The 18,505-nt window shown below is 35.9% G+C and overlaps 1 protein-coding gene and 1 pseudogene across 1 annotated transcript in view; both read right to left on the bottom strand.

Annotated features, from left to right (window-relative positions):
• Nucleotides 1–18,505, bottom strand: part of THSD7B (thrombospondin type 1 domain containing 7B) — a 1,193,076-nt gene that overhangs the window by 337,692 nt on the left and 836,879 nt on the right. The window lies entirely within an intron of this gene.
• LOC138146135 (actin-related protein 2/3 complex subunit 1A pseudogene) lies at nucleotides 8,353–9,548 on the bottom strand (annotated as a pseudogene).

Here is an 18,505-nt window from a genome sequence, read left to right as displayed (position 1 = left end):
TCTCTCTCTCTCTCTCTCTCCCTCCATCTCTCTGTCTCTGTCTCTCTTTCTCTATTTCTAGGGCGGGACAGGGTACAGTTTGGATCCAATAATGCACGAGTAAATATTTAACAACTGCTTTATAGAAAAAAAAAAGTATGAACAACAACACATTTTTAAATTTAGTCTGAATTATTAAATTTTCTTCATTACTTTTTAAAGTCTACACAATCTACAAAACAATACATCAAGCTCTGATTTGTAGCAATTAAAGATTTCCAATGTGTAAACATTCACACAAAAAAATTACCTATTAGATCTCAAGAGAGCCAATAAGATTTGTCTGGACCTATAGGGAATTCCTAGCAAGAAAACTATACCAACCAGAGAGTGGCAAAATTTCCCTCTCCATCCCCCTCTCTCTACTGTCTATCGTCTTCTGTTCTGCATACACACACACACACACACACACACACAAGCACGCACGCACACACACACACATACATATACAGAAAATGCTTTGAGAAATGATGTGATGTTAGAAAGGTGGAAGGAGACTAAAGATGGATAAATGTTAGAATTATGAGAAAGAGGCAAATTTTATTCCAAATATTGCATCTAAACTTGTTAAGAGGCCATAGAAAGGAGTAAATAGGAAGCCAGGCTACCAATCAGGAAGAACTATCCCTTCTGTGTTCCTCGGCAAGTCTCTTAGCCCAGACAACTATCTAAAACTATAAATTACAGAACTGATCTAATCTGTATTTTGGTAACAAAAATGGCTCACATTTAAATAATTTTCTTCTTTAAACTGAGTTTTGCTAATTAATCCTCATAATAATCCTGAAAAGGTCAGAATTATCATTATCCCTAGTTTATAAATGGAAAAAAAAATGTGGATTAGAGAATTAACTTACTGAAACCAACAAAGTTACATATATAGCAAACTGAATTTGAACCCAGAAATTTCAGTGCTCTAACAGTTATAATACTATGAGTTTTCTTATTGGGAGTCCCAATAGAAATGAAACCACCATGGTTTGTTTGTTTCTTAAATCTTTACTGATTGCAAGAGAAACAAAAATAATGTTGAAAATTGTACTGAACAGCTGGACTGGAAGAGAGAGCTGTGATCACCAGCAATCAGCCAGAGTTCATTAACAATGACTAATATCAAACTTCATTTCCTTATTTATTATCAAGGGTTACCAGACAGAAAGGACACAAAAGGCAGTGTGGAACATTAGGAAGGGGGGGGGGTGCTTCTGGAGACAGAGCATCTGGGTTCAAGTCCTACCTCTTATATTCACAGTCTTGTTGGTCCTAAATAAATTACGATGTGTTCAGGCCTCAATTTCTTCATCTGTAAAATGAAAGGCTTGAACTAGCAAGTTTCTAAGATCCTTTTCAGCTCTAACCTTTGATCCTGTGAATAGCATATTCTATGAGTATCTTGGACTGAATCTAAATTTCAGTCAAGCACCTGAAAGTCCCTTATAATATCCTTTAAGGGGAAATAGAAAATCAGGTGTATGACAACAAAATTTTGCAAATTTTTAAGAAATCCATGCTTATCTTCATAAAGAAATCAAAAGCAAGATACAAGCTGAATAAACTTCACAAAAAATTGGAATTAATGGAACAGTGCCACACTGGAGGGAGGTGTCAAGAGGTATGTTATAAGTGTCTATATTTTCCCTAATTCAATATTTCATCAATCACTTGGATGAAAATAAAGAAGAAATAGTAATCAAATTTATGGATAAAATGAAACCAGGTGGGAGAGTGTGAATACAGAATTAAGATTTCTAAAAATTCTTTCAGGCCAGAATGATGAATCAAAATTTAACAAGATGCAATTTAAAAGGGATGAATGTAAAGTCTTGCATTTACATTTCAAACATCAAAATGTGTGTGAGGGGGCAGAGCCAAGATGGCACCCTAGAAGCAGGAAAACTCCAAGAGCTACCCCTATAACCACCTCAAATACCTATAAAATATGACTCTAAACAAACTTTAGAGCTACAGAATCCACAAAGTGACAGAGAGAAACAAATCTCCCACTGAAGACAGCCCAGCAGGCAGACAGGAAGGGTCCATCACAGCACACTGGGAGCTGAGACCAGCCCCTGCGTGAGCCTGCAGTTTTAGCGGCAGGGAAGCCTGGACCAGCAATGGCTGGAGCAGAATTTGGGAGAGTGGATCACCAGCAGCCATGGTGGTTTCCAGAATTATCAACACATAAATGCCACACACAAAGTAAAAGGTCAGTGTGGCACTCTGTTGGAACTGGGGGGAGGGGGGGGAAGGAAGAGTGTGGTCTGGCACCTGCCCAAAGGTGAGAAGTGGCCGAGCCATGGCAGCTGCAGCTGCCACCATGTGGCTGCTTCAGAGCTCCTGGACTGAAGATTGTAGGGGGACCAAGGGACCATTCAGAGGGTAATCACTCTTGCTTTAACCTGCTTGGATCTGGATCACTGTCTTGGGTGGAAGTCCGAGGGTTTGTGACCAGGTGCCAGAGCCTGAGGAGGTTTCTGAGAGGGCATCCAACTAATAGCTCTGGCAGCTGAGAAAATCCCAGAAATTTGGGACAAAGCTCTCCTCTCTGGAAGCAGAGTTCTACTGTGGCATAAAGCTCAAAAGTCAAGTAATTAAGTGGCAACATGAGCAAGTAAAGGAAGCAAAGCAAGCACAGCAATCCAACTTTACACTCCTATTTTGGGGACAAAAAAGATCAAAGCATGGAACAGGAGGAAGACAGCAAAGACAGAACTCCTGCACCAAAAGCTTCCAAGAAAAATATGAATTGGTTACAGGCCATAGAGGAGCTTAGGAAGGATTTTGAAAACCAAATAAAAGAAGTGGAGGAAAAATTGGGAAAAGAAATGAGAATGATGCAAGAAAATTATGAAATGAGAGTCAACAACCTGACTGAAGAAAATAACACCTTAAAAAACAGACTAACTCAAATGGCAAAAGAGGCTCAAAAAGCAAATGAAGAGAAGAATGCCTTAAAAAGATGAATTTTTGAGATGGAAAAAGAATTTCCAAAGCTCAATGAGGAGAATCATTGCTTCAGAATTAGACTGGAGCAAATGGAAGCTAATGACTTTATGAGAAATCAAGATACTATTAAACAGATACAAACTGAAGAAAAAAAAATTGAAGGCAATGTGAAATATCTCATTGAAAAAAACCACTGACCTGGAAAATTGATCCAGGAGAGAGAATTTAAAAATTATTGGACTACCTGAAAGCCATGACCAAAAAAAGAACCTAGAAATCATCCTTCAAGAAATTCTAAAGGAAAATTGCCCTGATATTTTAGAACCAGAGGGAAAAATAGAGGTTGAAAGAATCCACCAATCACCTCCTGAAAAAGATCCCAAAAGGAAAACTCCTAGGAATATTATAGCCAGGTTCAGGAGTTCCCAGATCAAGGAGAAAATATTACAAGCAGCCAAGAAGAAACAATTTGAATATTATGGAAACATAATCAGGATAACACAAGATCTAGCAGATTCTACATTATGGGATTGAAGGGCTTGGAATATGATATTCTGGAGGTCAATGAGTTAGAATTAAAACCAAGAATCACCTACCCAGCAAAACTGAGTATCATGTTTCAAGGGAAAATATGGTCATTCAGTGAAATAGAGGACTTCTCAAGCATGTGTATATATCTATATAGGAGGGTATATGTGCAAATGAATACATATGTGAGTTTGTGTATATATGTGTACAGGTATACATAGACAGAGAGGGCACAGGATCAATTGAATAGGAAGGGAAGACATTTAAAAAATAAAATTAAGAGGTGAGAGAGGAATATAATGAGAGTAAATGGGGAGAGACAGAATAGGGTAAATTATCTCATATAAAATAGGCAAGTGAAAACTGTTACAATGGAGGGGAAGAACAGGAAGGCAAAAGGGAATGGGTCAACCTTACTCTCATTGAATTTGGCTTAAGGAGGGAATAACATACACACTCAATTGGGTATCTTACCCTACAGGAAAGTAGGGAGGAAGGCAATAAGAGAAGGGATGACAGAAGGGAGGGCAGATTGGGGGGAGGGTATTTAGAAGCACACACTTTTGAAAAGGGACAGGGTCAAAGCAGAAAATAGAACAAATGGGGGGGCAGATAGGATGGAGGGAAATATAGTCAGTCTTTCACAATATATCCACTATGGAAACGCTTTGCATAACTACACATGTACAACATGTACAATAAATGCTTATCTTCCCAGTAAGGGTGGGTGATGAGGGAAGAAGGGAATGGATCTGGAATTCAAAGTATTAAAATCAAATGTTTCAAAAATTTATTATTATTATTACTATTTTACATGCAACTGGGAAATAAGATATACAGGCACTGGGGTATGGAGATCCATCTTGCCCTACTGCAAATTCAGAGGTGGGTGCAGGAAGATATATGAGAGAGAAGATTGGAGCAGGGAACATTCAGTTGGATAACTGTTTTGGGCTGGTACGTAGGGGAAAGATGGGGAGAAGATTCATAACTCAAAATCTTGTGGAAATGAATGCTGTAAACTAAAAATAAACATAAAATCAAAAAAACTTTTAAAAATGTGTGTGTGTATAATATCTATCTAAAGATAGTTGTGTCATGAAGAAGATATAAAAAAAATGAGAACCAGAAAGAGTAAAGTCATATAGCTAGTTGGTGGCAAAACCTCAAACCAGACGTGTTTCAATTTCAAGTTGAGTTCACTTTTACTTATATAATTAGTAAGATCTGCCTTAATTGAAATTCATGTGAAAATAATATGAGATTCACAGGTGACTTCAACATTGGGGACAATGAAATCTTCATTTACATGAAGAGAAATAAAACAACTAGAACAAGTGACTCTCACTTTATTTTATACTGGTAAGACTATATCTAGAATACTGTTGCCAATGCCATAATTTAAGAGGAACCAAGACATAATTTGAGAAAGACATTAGTGAAATGAAATGTATTCAGAGGAGAGAGGCAGCACTGTACAACAGAATTAACACTACATTGTCCCACTCCCTTGAAAAAGTCGGGGTTAGTACCAGTATGTAATATTGCATTCAGCATCAGATTTTTTTTCAATGTGTTGATTGGTTTAATTGTATTTTTTTTCTCTTCTTTGTCTTTTTGCTTTTGTTTAATTTTTTTATTATACCTTTTGGCTGTCTGCGAGGGAGAGACATCCAAGTGATATAAAATCAAAAGATTTCAATAAAAATCTATTTTAAAAAAAGGATTGGTTTTACTATCCACACAGGAAAAACTAAATGCATCAAAGCTGTTCAGACTGATAGATAAGTGGATGATCAATTTGTAGAGCTCTTCCAATAGTACATATTATCTGGCACAGATCCTCCAAAGAGACAATAAACTTGCCCAGAATAAAGAAGAAAACAAATTCTCTTGCCTTGGAGAATTGCACAGTTCTTTAATTCTGTATAATATATATCCCTAAAGGAACACCTATAGAGAACTCATTCATGCCACAGACCTTCATTTTTTATCACTTTAGTCTTCCAATGCATTCAAGAGCGCTGCAAGCAATCTACTTAACACCTAGTATGATACATCAAAGGTTTAAAAATTGTTAAAATTAATTTATCTGCACTAACATGTAACCCAAAGTAGTAAGATGGGGCAGGGGGAGGGAGGAACAAAAGGATTGATCTTGAAACCTGCCTTTCCCATAAACTTCCTTAATATCCACACTGTTTTTTTGGAATTCTCATCCAGAAGGTATTTAGCATATAAAAAGGATAGTCATTTTTCTTGAAAGAATAACACAAAAGACAGAAAAAATAGACAAAGGGAATTCAAACTTATCATGTAAGACTGTACTGCTGCATTTTTTATTTTTTTTAACGAAGTACTCTTTTAAGTGTTATTCTTTAAAAATTTCCGGAGATGTGCTTTAGTTAGAAAATTTAAGTCCATGAACCATTATGATCTCAATCATTTGAGATCTAATTGAAATAAGTTAATCTAATAAATAATCAAATCTAATTGAAATTCAGTGGATCAGACATAGAGCATAATCTATTAAATTTCAAATTAGTAAGAGTTAGATTTAATTATTGCATGCAACTTGTGATATACTCAGGCATACATAAGCTTATTCTTATAGGTAATACACCCTCCTTTGGATACCAAACCATACCTTCTCACCCCAAGTGATGTTTATTGATGTCCTCTATATTCACAATAAAGTATTATTTCATCAAGCCTAATATTTCAGCCCCAAATATCTAATGAAGTGCAATAGTAGATATAGAAGGTGGATAGAGAAGTGGGTCTGGAGTCAGATCCAGGAACCTTCCTGATCTGAATTCAAATTCAGCATCCAACACTTTCTGTCTGTGTAATCCTGGGAAAATCACTTAACACTGCCTCAGTTTCCTCATTTACAAATGGAGATACTAATAGCACCTGCTAGGGTTAGTGTGAAAGACAAATGAGAATATTTATCAAGTGCTTTGCAAATCTTAAAGTACTATATAAATGATATCTACAAGAGCAATTATGATGATAAAATCGTAGTGGCAGTGGTGGTAGTGGTGGTGGTAGTAGTAAGTAGTAGTAGTAGTAGTAGTAGTAGTAGTAGTAGTAGTAGTAGTAGTAGTAGTAGTAGTAGTAGTAGTAGAATTAAAGCCAGAGGACCTAGATTCAAATCCTAGCTCTTGTTACTTACCAACTGTGTGATTTCAAGCAAGTCATTTTACTTCTCTAGGCTTGTTTCCTCATCTCTAAAATGAAAATGTTGAGCTAGATGCCCTCTAACCTATCTCCCAGCTTCAAATCTATGATCACAAAAGTCATTTTATACCACTTCATGTATAAGGCTCCCAATGGTTATCTGCAGAAGTCAAACTATACCCACTACCCATCTTTCCATTGCCTTCTGGTTCACCTGAACTTTTGGTTCCTCTGAGATTGTGGTTCTCCATGACTTTTATTCAACTCCAAGGATGACTTTCAACATTATATAGAAAAATAAAGATGCTTTAATCTTCCCCTTCCTATTTTATTCTTTTACAGCTCTGAGTCATGTTTTTATTGCATACTTCTTTTCTTTTTTAACTTTTAAATTTACAGTCTATGTTGTTACTCTCCTATATGTTCATTATGCTAAAATCCATTTGTATGATTCACTTGAAAAAAACAATATTAAAAAGTTGAGTCTTGCAGCAATAAGTTACTGGGGATCATGATACTCTCTGAAAGAACAATCTTCTCTTCCTATCAAATTTTGAACCCATTTAATGGTTGTTAGAGTTCTTTGTCCATAATATATCAATTGACAGATTAATACATTAATTCAATGGCTTTTGCACATAACTACATCTCATAATCTAGCCCATGTGAAATTCTCATCTACTCCATTTTTCTAGGCCAGTGTAGTTGGCAAAACCAGTACATTTTGAGTGAGCATAGATCATAGATTGAGAAGTACTTGTGGTATTTCAAGGCTTGAGGCAATCAGAAAATTTAAAAAAAATGTTAAATTAAGGCAAAAACATCTGGAAGATCTCACCAGCAATAGAAAACCTCTCTCCTCTTTGGACATTTTTATTGGACCATCCTCCATGATACTGACAAGGAACTTTGTTTCCCTTCTCCTTTGATGTCAATACTCAGCAAATCATTGAACAAAGTGATTTCTGTGATTGCATTTATCCTGGAATCTTTTATGATTTTTACATATACTTGGGAGGCATTTTTATGAGAGCATTAAAGGCTGCATTTTGTTCTAAAGAGACAAATAACATTTTTGTTTTCTGTCAGCAATAGGTCTGGTATTATGTCATCTTCCTTCAACTTTTTAGTATTATAATTCTCCAGGAGTGATCTGTTGTATAAACTCATCTATATATTCTCTTACCATCTTTCTTTTTATTAATATGATCTTGATACATGTTTGCAAAAACCATTCTCATTAAAACTTTATAGAGATGAGACAACATAGTGTAGTGAAAAGAGACTAGGATTTGGAATCAGTGGCCCTTACAGATTTTTTCCCAGTATTTTAAAAAATCTTTCTAGCAGACAATTTACATAAAATCCCCCTTTAATTTAGTGTGACAGCTTCCCAGGATAAACTACTTAAAGAGCAGCTTTGGTCAAGAATGGAATGAAATAGCCAATCAAAAAGACATCACTGCTGATTTCGTAAAACTAATACATTCACCAGTTATATTCAAAAAACAAAACATTTGCAAGGGATATTTTCTCAGTTTTGACTTGTGGTAGGGTCTTTCCCATCTTCATGCAAATGCTGGAGCTGCATTCTGTCAAGTGTCTGTCATGCTAGAGAAAGGAAATACAGATACACATGATCCCTAGCCCCTGGTTCTAGGACTCTAAAATCTTGAAATCCCAAATTGTCATTGCTCCATCAATGCCAGTTGTGCAAAATTTGCTACAGTCTTGCTTGTCCACTTCATAGACACTTGGATGATACTGTTTTGGTGTAGCGTATCTAGAGCAGTGCTGTGATTCTTAGTCGTGGCTCTCCTGTCCATGTTGCGGAAGTTCTATGGTAGAGATGTTGCTGGATGCTCTGTTTTGGAATGTCTAATTTGGAGATGAAGCTCAAGGAGCCACAATCATCACAATTAAACAGCACTGGGCAGCAGTCATGGCCAGCAGCAACCACGCTATTCTCAGAGAAAATAGATAACTTCAGAAGTGGGAGGAATTCTGTTTTCAGCTGTGAAACCATCAGGTTTTTGGAGGCATTGGCAACTGATACAGTACTATCATGAGTGACCCAAGCTAGGCGGTTCCCACTGGCAGAGAAACTAACTCCATGAACCCAATCACCACTTCTGCTACCACCAAACTCTGACATCGGTTGAACAACAGATATCTTGGTACCCCATGGGGTACTGGCTGGCTTTTCATCAACTTCTTTAATGTAGGTAGAAAAAACTCTGCATTTGAAGATTCAGCAGCCAGTAGAACATTGTTGGGGTGCCAGTCCAAACTAAGGACAGTAGAATGAATTGACTTTTTTTATGTGTTTGCTCACCCACCAGTCATCTTCAGAGTCAACACACAGAAATCAGTTGAACTCCACTACCTACAGCAAATTTTTCTCCAGGGGAGACCATTTCACAAAGGTGGCTGCATGGTTAATCCTGAGGATCACCAGAGTTGGTTTCCAGACTCCTTCTTTCTGACTCCAGACATAGGCATTATGGTCTGCACCACAAGTTTTTACAAATTCGATCACTCTTGGGAGCCCAGTCAATACCAGTGATGTGGCCATTGTGTTCCTTCAGTTCATGGGCTTTCATCCTTTGGTTTCCATTCTTCTTATAAACATGGACTTCATGATTATTAGGATCAAGGGCAATCTGAGCACGGTCTCTTTTCTAAGGATGGCAGGTGATTGGTGTTAGTAAAAATTGATGTAAGGACGTTATTCTTAGTGTTTTCAAAAGGAAAAAAGCTGAGATTGGGAGGGTGCGCATGGGCCCCAGAGCTGAGGTTTCATGGACTCTGATGTGAATAAGCTCTGGTGAGCAGTGGGAGGAAGCACTCATAGGTTTATTTTTAAGGTAGCCAAAAAAAAAAGATAATGCTCCAAGAGAATGGAGATAGCTATGGAAGGTACGATTACCATAACACCTCCATCCCCCATGCACCCAAAAAGAAGGGGAATAAGAAGACATTTCATTATAGAAGACATCAATATACCTAGTTTCTAGTTTAAAGAATATTAGAACAGGAAAAGATTTTAGAGGTCATCTAGTCCAACTGGGATGGCACTATTGTCCCCCAAAAGTGACTGTAGAAAGACATAAGAACTTAAACTACTGACTAATTCAACTAATGTCTACTTTCTAATTCAAATATCAGTCTGAACAGAAAAGGCGTTTTAGAGCTCATCTAATTCAACCAGGATGGTTTTCTCCCCCCACATGCAAGGTGACTGAAAAGACATCAAAACATCCACTACTGAACCATAAGTCTAATTTCTACTTCATGGACTAATGGATTTGGAGTTGGAAAGGAGATTATAGGTCACTGACTCAAAACCTCTTCTTTTATAGATATAGAAATCAAAGAGCAGAAAAGTTCTGTCACTTGCCTTAAGTCTTATAAGAATGTTAATTCCCTGAGGACAAGAATTATTTAATTTTTGTCTTTGCACCATTAGAATATAGCACAATAGCCTGGCACATAATCTTAATTCATCTTTGGGTAGCAAGCCTCTTCCCATTCTAATTCACACTCCTGCTTCTGAAATAATTTTTCTAAAGTGTAGGTTTGACCACGTCACTCCTCCACTCAGTAAAATTCAGTGACTCCCTATAACCCCTAGGTTCAAATATAAACCTCTCCTTTGACTTTTAAAGGCCTTCACATCTCAACTCTGCTCTCAGATTATCTCTCGTTGACATGGCATATGTCTCTTTGGCACACAGTTGTTTGCTTATTGACTCTCTTTAGATTATAAACTCCTGAGGGCAGGGGCTGCTTTTGCTTTTTCTTTACATCCCTAGGACATAACACAGTACTTAGAATTTTGTTGTTGTTGTTGTTCATTCATTTCAGTTCTATTCAATTCTTTGTGACCCCTTTTGAGGTTTTCTTGGAAAAAATTCTGGAGGGTATTGCCACTTCCTTCCTTGGATCATTTTACAGTTGAGGAACCTGGGGCAAACAGTGTTAAGTGACTTGCCCAGACTAGTAAGTATCTGAAGCTGGATTTGAACTCAAGTCTTGCCAGCACTCTATCCAATGAGCAACCCTATGTATCTCAGTTTTAACAAATATCAAAATGGATAATAATAGTAACTACCTCACATTGCTGTTGTGAGGATCAAATAAGATAATATTAGTAAATTATGTATCACAGTGCCTGACACATGGTAGGTACTTAATTATTTCCTCCTTCCTGTCCTCCCTCACTAAGGTCCAGACAAACTGGCTTTGATTTGCTATATATGCAGAGTTCCATCTCCCACCTCCAGGCTTTTTAAGCTATTTCCCCCCTGCTTAAAATCAACTCATTCCTTTTTTTTTTTTTTTGCTTTTTGGAGGGGGCAAGGTAGGGCAATTAGGGTTAAGTGACTTGTCCAAGGTCACACAGCTAGTTTTTTGTGTTAAGTGTCTGAGACCAGATTTGAACTCAGGTCCTCTTGACTCCAGGGTCGGTGTGCCACCTAGCCACCCCAAAATGGATTCATTCTTAATCTCTGCCTTCTTTCTCTAAAAATTCAGCTATAGCTCCTTAAAGTCTTTCATGACTTCCCCAACTAATTATGCCCTTCCCTCTATTACTTGTAGTAATTTTGCATGTATATCGTGTGTAAGTATATATATATATATATATATATATATATACGTATATGTATATGAAGATATGTATGTATATTGCATATGTCACATTCCATGTGGGCAGAGACAGTCTATTTTGTCTTTATAACCTCAATGCCTGAGAAATAGTAGGTATTTAATGTTTGCTGATTGATAGATAGTAGGTATTTTCATAACTTAATCCTGTTTGAGTTGAATTGAATAGAATTTCATCTACAGGGGTCCTGGAAGGACAGACTGTATAATTGAATTAATTTTTCATATATTTGATAATCATGATTAGAAGTAGTGTCAAATGCTCTCAGTCACCCATTTAAACACACACACACACACATGCAAACATGTATATATGTATAGATACATACATCCATACGTAGCCACCCAGTAAGTTCTTTCAAAATGAGCTTATCTTTATACATTTTATACTTAAAATTTTCCTAAGAAATACACAAAATAACGAAGTATGATTTGTTAATTTCACAGTAAATAGAATATTTTCCAGATATGATTATGTATGAAATCATCATTTTTTTCTTCATATCCCAGAAATGTTACATAGATTGTTGCTTTACTAATATTACACTTGATTTTATAAAAGTTATTAAAATATATTCAGTCATTAAGTTCCTAATCTCATGACAGTTCTGGTCCTGATAACATTAAAGAAAACAATTCATCATTTATCAAAGTTTGATAAATTAGATAAATTATCTAGAACTAGGCAGATGTCAGATTTGTTTTTTTCATGTAAGGCAATGAATTAGGGATTATTTGCATGAAAATATTTTGTTCACACAGAAATTTCCTTCTCTGCCCTCTTCCATTCTTCCATAAGCAATGTCTGACCTCTTCCAAAAGTCTAATTTCATTCCCTACCTTTTATCACAAACTGGATATGCAGGAGCAGTATATAGCACAAGGCAGAATATAATGGTACTCATAAGAATTTGGATTTTCTATTATCTCTCTGATCTCAGACTTTTCCTTTGTCTTTTCTATTACTAAGGTAAAACTGTTACCAGGTTTCTAAACCATCATGAGAGTAAATAATTTGATTGTAAAAATTTCTATATAAACATTTTGATAAGACTTCTTAACCTGGGGTCCATGAAATAAAAATAAAATTGATAACTATATTTCAAGATAATTTATTTCCTTTGTAGTCCTATACATTTTATTTTCTGCATTGTAAACATTTTACTGAAAAAGATCCATGAGCTTTACCAAATTGTCTCAGGACACCTAAAAAGTTAAGTGACCCTGATGTAGATGAATATCATGCATAGCCTCCAATGAAATAAAATCAAACAAAAAAAATCAAACTTTCTGAAAGATTTGATGTTCATAATGGTGAAAATTTCTGCATGAAAGGACCAGACCATTTTTGTATTTATTGATCCTTAACCTATGGATAGTAAAGTCATTTATTTGCTCTTTTATTGAACTATCATTTTTAATACAAACTGGATTTCTTTCACTTAACGTACTTTTGGACCATGTTCCCTTTATTTCTATGAGCTGATATATGTTCAGAGAAGTTAGAAAACTATAATATTAATGTAAAAAAGACATAATTAATGCTTCTAAATGAGGAATTGAGGGCAGCTAGGTGGCTCAGTGGGTTGAGGGCCAGCCTGGAGCAGGAAGACTACTCTTTCTGAGTTCAAATCTGCCTGCAGACTCTTATTAGCCGTGTGACCCTGGGCAAGTCAGTTTTTGTGTAATCCTGTTTGTCTCAGTTTCCTCATCTGGAAAATGAGCTGAAGCATATAAGCAAACCAGCCCAGTATCTTTGCTAAGAAAACTCCAAATGAGGTCACAAAGAGTCAGTCTTGGCTTAAAAATGACAACCACAACAACAACATGAACAATTATCTCTATTCCTGTTACCTGACCATGCCATTATATTTAGAATCCTGATATTTCTTACACAAATCTGTCTTGCTCCTATTTGCATATTGAAGTGGTTTTGTTTAGCAATGATTACTAAGTTCAAAATAAAATTTAAGAAATGCATCCTAAATCCAAACTGGAATTAGTATTGAATCATATCTCATTATCAATTAGTCTCACTCTGTGACAACTGATCATATTACTGTTTCAGATGCTGATGAGGACACTAGTGAATATAGCAGCCCATACCAACTAAGCAACAATTCTAAAGAATGAGGCAGAAGGAAAGTTATGGTTTTTTTTTTTATTCCTAGGGGAACATATATCTCATTTTTTGCATTCAAAATTGAAATTTTATGCTTATAATTAAAGAACTATTGATTGTATTGAATGATCATGGTCCCCTCTGATTTCCATATAATCTGGAATCTTGTCCACCTTGACTCATTATATCTTGGGGAGCCCTAGTCATGCTCCTTTCATTCCTAGCTCAACTCATCACCCAAACTGCTTTACCTCCTCACCAGGCTTACACCTAGAGAATCATTCCACTCACTTATCTATCCTCTCTTTCAGCTCCCTTATTAGAATGCTAGCTTCTTATTTTCTTATATTTATTTCTCCACTAGTTAACACTTTAATAGACAAATAGTTAAGTGCTTAGTAAATGTTCACAACAACTATTTCTTTCTCTTGCCCTCTCTTCTTCTTTCCTTCCTTCTTCCTTTCTTTCTCTTTCTTCTATCTACTATCTGTCTCCTAACTGTTGCATATTTTGGTTCTTTAAAAAATTAAACCTATAACATATTGATACTGTCATTATAGAATGAGTCTATAGTCATAAAACAATTCCATAAAAGTAATTTAGTGAAAATAATAACATTAGTTAGCTTAGTATTTGATAAACTCAGTAATACCCTATGTTGTAATAACAAAATAATGCCTCCTCCCCATCACACATACATATACCAATATGCATATGTATATATATATATATATATATATATATATATATTGGATTCCTCTCTCCTCAATTTGTTAGTCAAAGGTATATTTCTATCTATCTATCTATTGCTTTTTAATGGATCTGTGATCTTATTGGTACAAGTACTTTCCTTTATTGGTGTGGACAATTCCTTCAATGCTTTCTCATTTTGTATAAGTCTCATCCATATATTTTTATAAAATATGCACACAAGGGCCAGCAGGAATAGCATTTGATTTGGAATCAAAAGACTTAAGCACAAATTCCAGTCTTGTGCAATGTGCTTATCTTCTCTAGACTTGTTTCGTTACTTATATATGAAGAAGTTGAAATAGATAATATCTAAAGTCCCTTCCAATTCTTCAGGTTCATTCAATATTATGAGGATACCAATACAACATCCAGTCTCACATTCCGTTCTACATGACTCACCCACCTCCTATTTCGGTCACAACTGTCCAAGGATGTGATGAATTTTATGCTATTTACTTTATTTACAAAAGAAATATTTAATTAACATTTTAAAAGAAATCAACCAGTAAGAATTGATTAAGCATCTAATATGTACTATGTACTCTACTTGGTGGAAGGAGTTTAAAGATGATGACAAAATTGTCCCTCAACTCATGAAGCTCACATTCAATCACAAGAGACAAGATGTACATATGTAAGTATAAGTGAAATAAATACAACATAGTGAAGTTCACAATAGTTAAAGAGGAACAGTATTAGTAATTGGGGGAATGAGGAAAGTTATTCTATAGGAAGTAGTGCTTGAACTATGTCTTAAAGGAAATGAAAACTAAGAAGTGGAGGTAAAGAAGTGCGTTCCAGACAAAGAAAATGGCCAATGCCAAGGCAAAAAGAAAGGAGTGTTGTATGTGAGTGACAGAGAAGCCAGTTTGTTAGACTATAGAGTACATGGAAGAAAATGATATATAATTGAGGTTGAAAAGATAAGTTCAGGCCAAGTTGTAAATGCTTTAAAAACTGGAGGTTGGAGGTGGTGTTATATTTTCTCCGAGAGGCAACTGGGAATTACAAGAACCCATTTAGTAAAGGATTGACATGGTCAGATCTGGAATCAAGGAAAATCAGTTTGGCATCTTTGTGTATGATAGATTACAATGATGAGATATTTCAAGTAAAGAGTCTAATTTGTTGTTCAGTTGTTTCAGTCATGTCCAACTCTTCATGACCCCATTTGGGGTTTTCTTGGTAAACTGGAAGAGGAGACTAAGCAAACAAGATTAAGTTTATTTGCCTCAAATCATATAGCTAGTCTGTGTATGAGGTCAGATTTGAACTCACAAGGTTGAGACTTCCTGGCTCCAGGACCAGCACTCTATCCACTGACATTTCAATAGCATAAGTGAAAAGTCAGTTACCAATTACTCTCTTCTCTCCTTTGTCCAAATAAAACTCTCTTACAGCAAAGAAGTACTATAAGTAACATAAAGAAACACTTTTGCTATATCTAAAAACATCTAGCTCATTCAGCACTTATGGTCCATCCCTTCTCTGACAAGGGGCAGGAGGTATGTTTCACTGCTAATCTCCTGAAGTTATGCATGACACCATTTTTATGCTACTTCTTACACACAGGTAATCATTACTATAATCTGCTTATACTCATCATATTCACTAAACCTCCTGAATTTTACAGTTTTGAAACTCACAATTCCTCAGTACACCCTTCTTCTGAAGCCTTTCTCTTCCTTTGATTGGAGTGGGTGGATAGTGGATATAAGAAAGTTCCTCCTAGATCTTCCATTTAAGGAAGAGTCCTAGGGCACCAACCTCATAATTTCCCACCTAACTGCTCTTCTAGACTTCATTGTCTCCAGAAACACATCTGGCTACAAGATTATATCAATTATGAAACTCCCACCTCCTTGGGACTCCCTACCCCCTAGGTTCATCTTTCTGATTGGAGAGGGTGGGAAGATGTAATGTTAATGGGATTTAAGATCTTCCCCACCTATTAATAGGCCTCAAGTGGAGCCCATTAATGAAAGCTTGCTTAGGGGAGGCTTACTTCTAGGAAGACTTTGGCATCTTTTGCTAATTTCTATGGGCACTGAGTCACAAGGGTTGTGATGACTTCTGGCTCTGAGAAGTGTATATATACTCTGAGTTGGTATTTTGCTTTGGGGGCTCGCTTATGAGAAGTATCTTGTGATTCCCTGGGCAAGATTCTGAGTGGCCACATATTTAGATCTCCCTGACTGCTCAGATATAAGGGCTCTCTCAATCCAGGGATGTATGTAAAGTATATAGTTCATTCAGGCAGTCAAAGCCCTGTCTGTTGGTCTTTATTTCTCTGTATTTTCTTTGTTTATGTTTTCTCTGAAGTTCAAAGTGCTGACTTTTCTCCTGGACTAGTGAAAGTAATTATAAAAGATTGTGACCCCTTAAAACAGCTATCTTTCCTAATAAAGCAGATGTAATAACCTGTGTTAGCAGCCATCCTTGGTATGCCAGTGTGGTTGCTGCTACAGAAGGTGGAAATCAGAGGTGTCTTAGATCCTCCTTTTAAGGAGAGGAATCAGGGAAGCCATGTTATCATTTCCTACTCAATAATATGACTTCATTATGGACTGAGCACTCTTTCCCCCTTTCCAGCTTCTTTTTATGTGTTGTCTTACTGTCCTTTGCCCTTTTTTGTATCTCCAACACTTAGCACAATGTCTGACACATCAATTAACATATTTTTTCTGACTGAATGACTAATATATGATTTTGATTTGCCTGAGATCATGGAATTCCAGTTTTAATGTAGCTTTTTGTCCCCCAGCATGGAATGCTAAATTGTATTCTTTAATAATTGTGAATGTTCAATTAAAAAAGAAAAAAATTAAAAGTGAACTCAACACTCCATGACACCCAATATTGTTACTGGAGAAAAGTAAAGAAAAACTTTTCATTTTTTTTTCACTGAGGACATGAGTACAGGTAAAGAATGCTACATGTCTGTATATATCATCAATATATTGATAGGAGTTACTGAATTTTTGTTGCAAGAGAAGACTTGAGGTATAGAAGAAGAGTATATACAGAAGTAAATGATGTAAAAGACATCAATACAACTTTTAAGATATATAATATGGTTTTTACTATTGAGGGTTTGTAGTGTTCTGGGTGCAATTCAGTTGGCACAATGTCATCTATAAAGAGAAGCAGAATGGCATTCTAAGTGCCTCTTGTATTAGTGTTTTAGTCTACTGGAAATGGTGAGATGTCCCTGATGTGTGGAACACTGTTTTTATGAGCGAGGCTAACAGCTAAGTGAAAGCTCTGTGCAACTTCTATAATTCCAGTTAGGCCCCAGTTGAAAACCCCAAAAGGGAAGAAAAGTTTATAATTCTTTTTAGGCCTGTTTTCCTAGAATAACATGCAATATTTATAAGAGAAATAATCTCTAAAAAGGAGATTTTGTGTAAATATGAGATTTATTTTATATAAAATGCAGACATTCACACTGTGATTTTTTTTAAGTATTTCTTAATTTTTTTAAGCCTACCCATTAACATCCCTAAGCTACCTGAGCAGTCTCACTCTTGCCCAAAAGAATTATGGGAAGACAGATACAACCAATACAGTGACCTACCTTCAAGGCCACATAATTGATTCTCCATTTGTATGTGGTATATAATAAATGAGTAAGACCAACAATAGGTTGAGCCCACTTTTTCATTCCCTTAACATATTATAATATCCAAAGTCTCCATTATATTGGTTTGAAAAGAGGAGTAACATAACATCCTCACCAGATCATAGATCTAAAGCTGGAAACGTCTACAAAGCACCTTCATGTTACAAATGAAGAAATTGAGGGCTAGAGATGAGAAATAATTTACACAATGTTATACATGTAGTAATCATCAAGGGTAGGATTTGAACTTGGGTATTCTGAACTCCCAAGTCAGTGTTCTTTTCATAGTACCACACTTCTCCCTAACAATTAAAATATTGGGAAGTTTGAAACAAAGATGGATAGATAAGGTTCAGACCTAACTCTCTAGAGAGTATCTAGATAACAAAATGAAAAGAACTCTATACTTGGTATCAAGAAAAATTGACTTCAAATAGCTGTGTTACCCTGTGCTAATTAGTTTATTCACTTTGAGCCTCAGTGTCCTAATCTTTTAAATGGGTATATTAATAGCATATACCACACAGGATTCTTGTAAGTAGAAAATGAGACAGCAGAAAAAGCATTTTTGTAAACATTAAGGTGCTATATAAAAACTAGATGTTGTTCTTGGTTGTAATGGACCGTCAAAACTGTTTGATCAA

Source organism: Petaurus breviceps, unplaced genomic scaffold, assembly GCF_028583685.1.
Source record: "Petaurus breviceps papuanus isolate PSGF00001 unplaced genomic scaffold, PetGlider_PUasm1.0 90752, whole genome shotgun sequence".
Taxonomy (NCBI): Eukaryota; Metazoa; Chordata; class Mammalia; order Diprotodontia; family Petauridae; genus Petaurus; species Petaurus breviceps.
The sequence above is the reverse complement of the archived record's forward strand: the minus strand, read 5'-3'. Positions and strand labels throughout refer to the sequence as shown.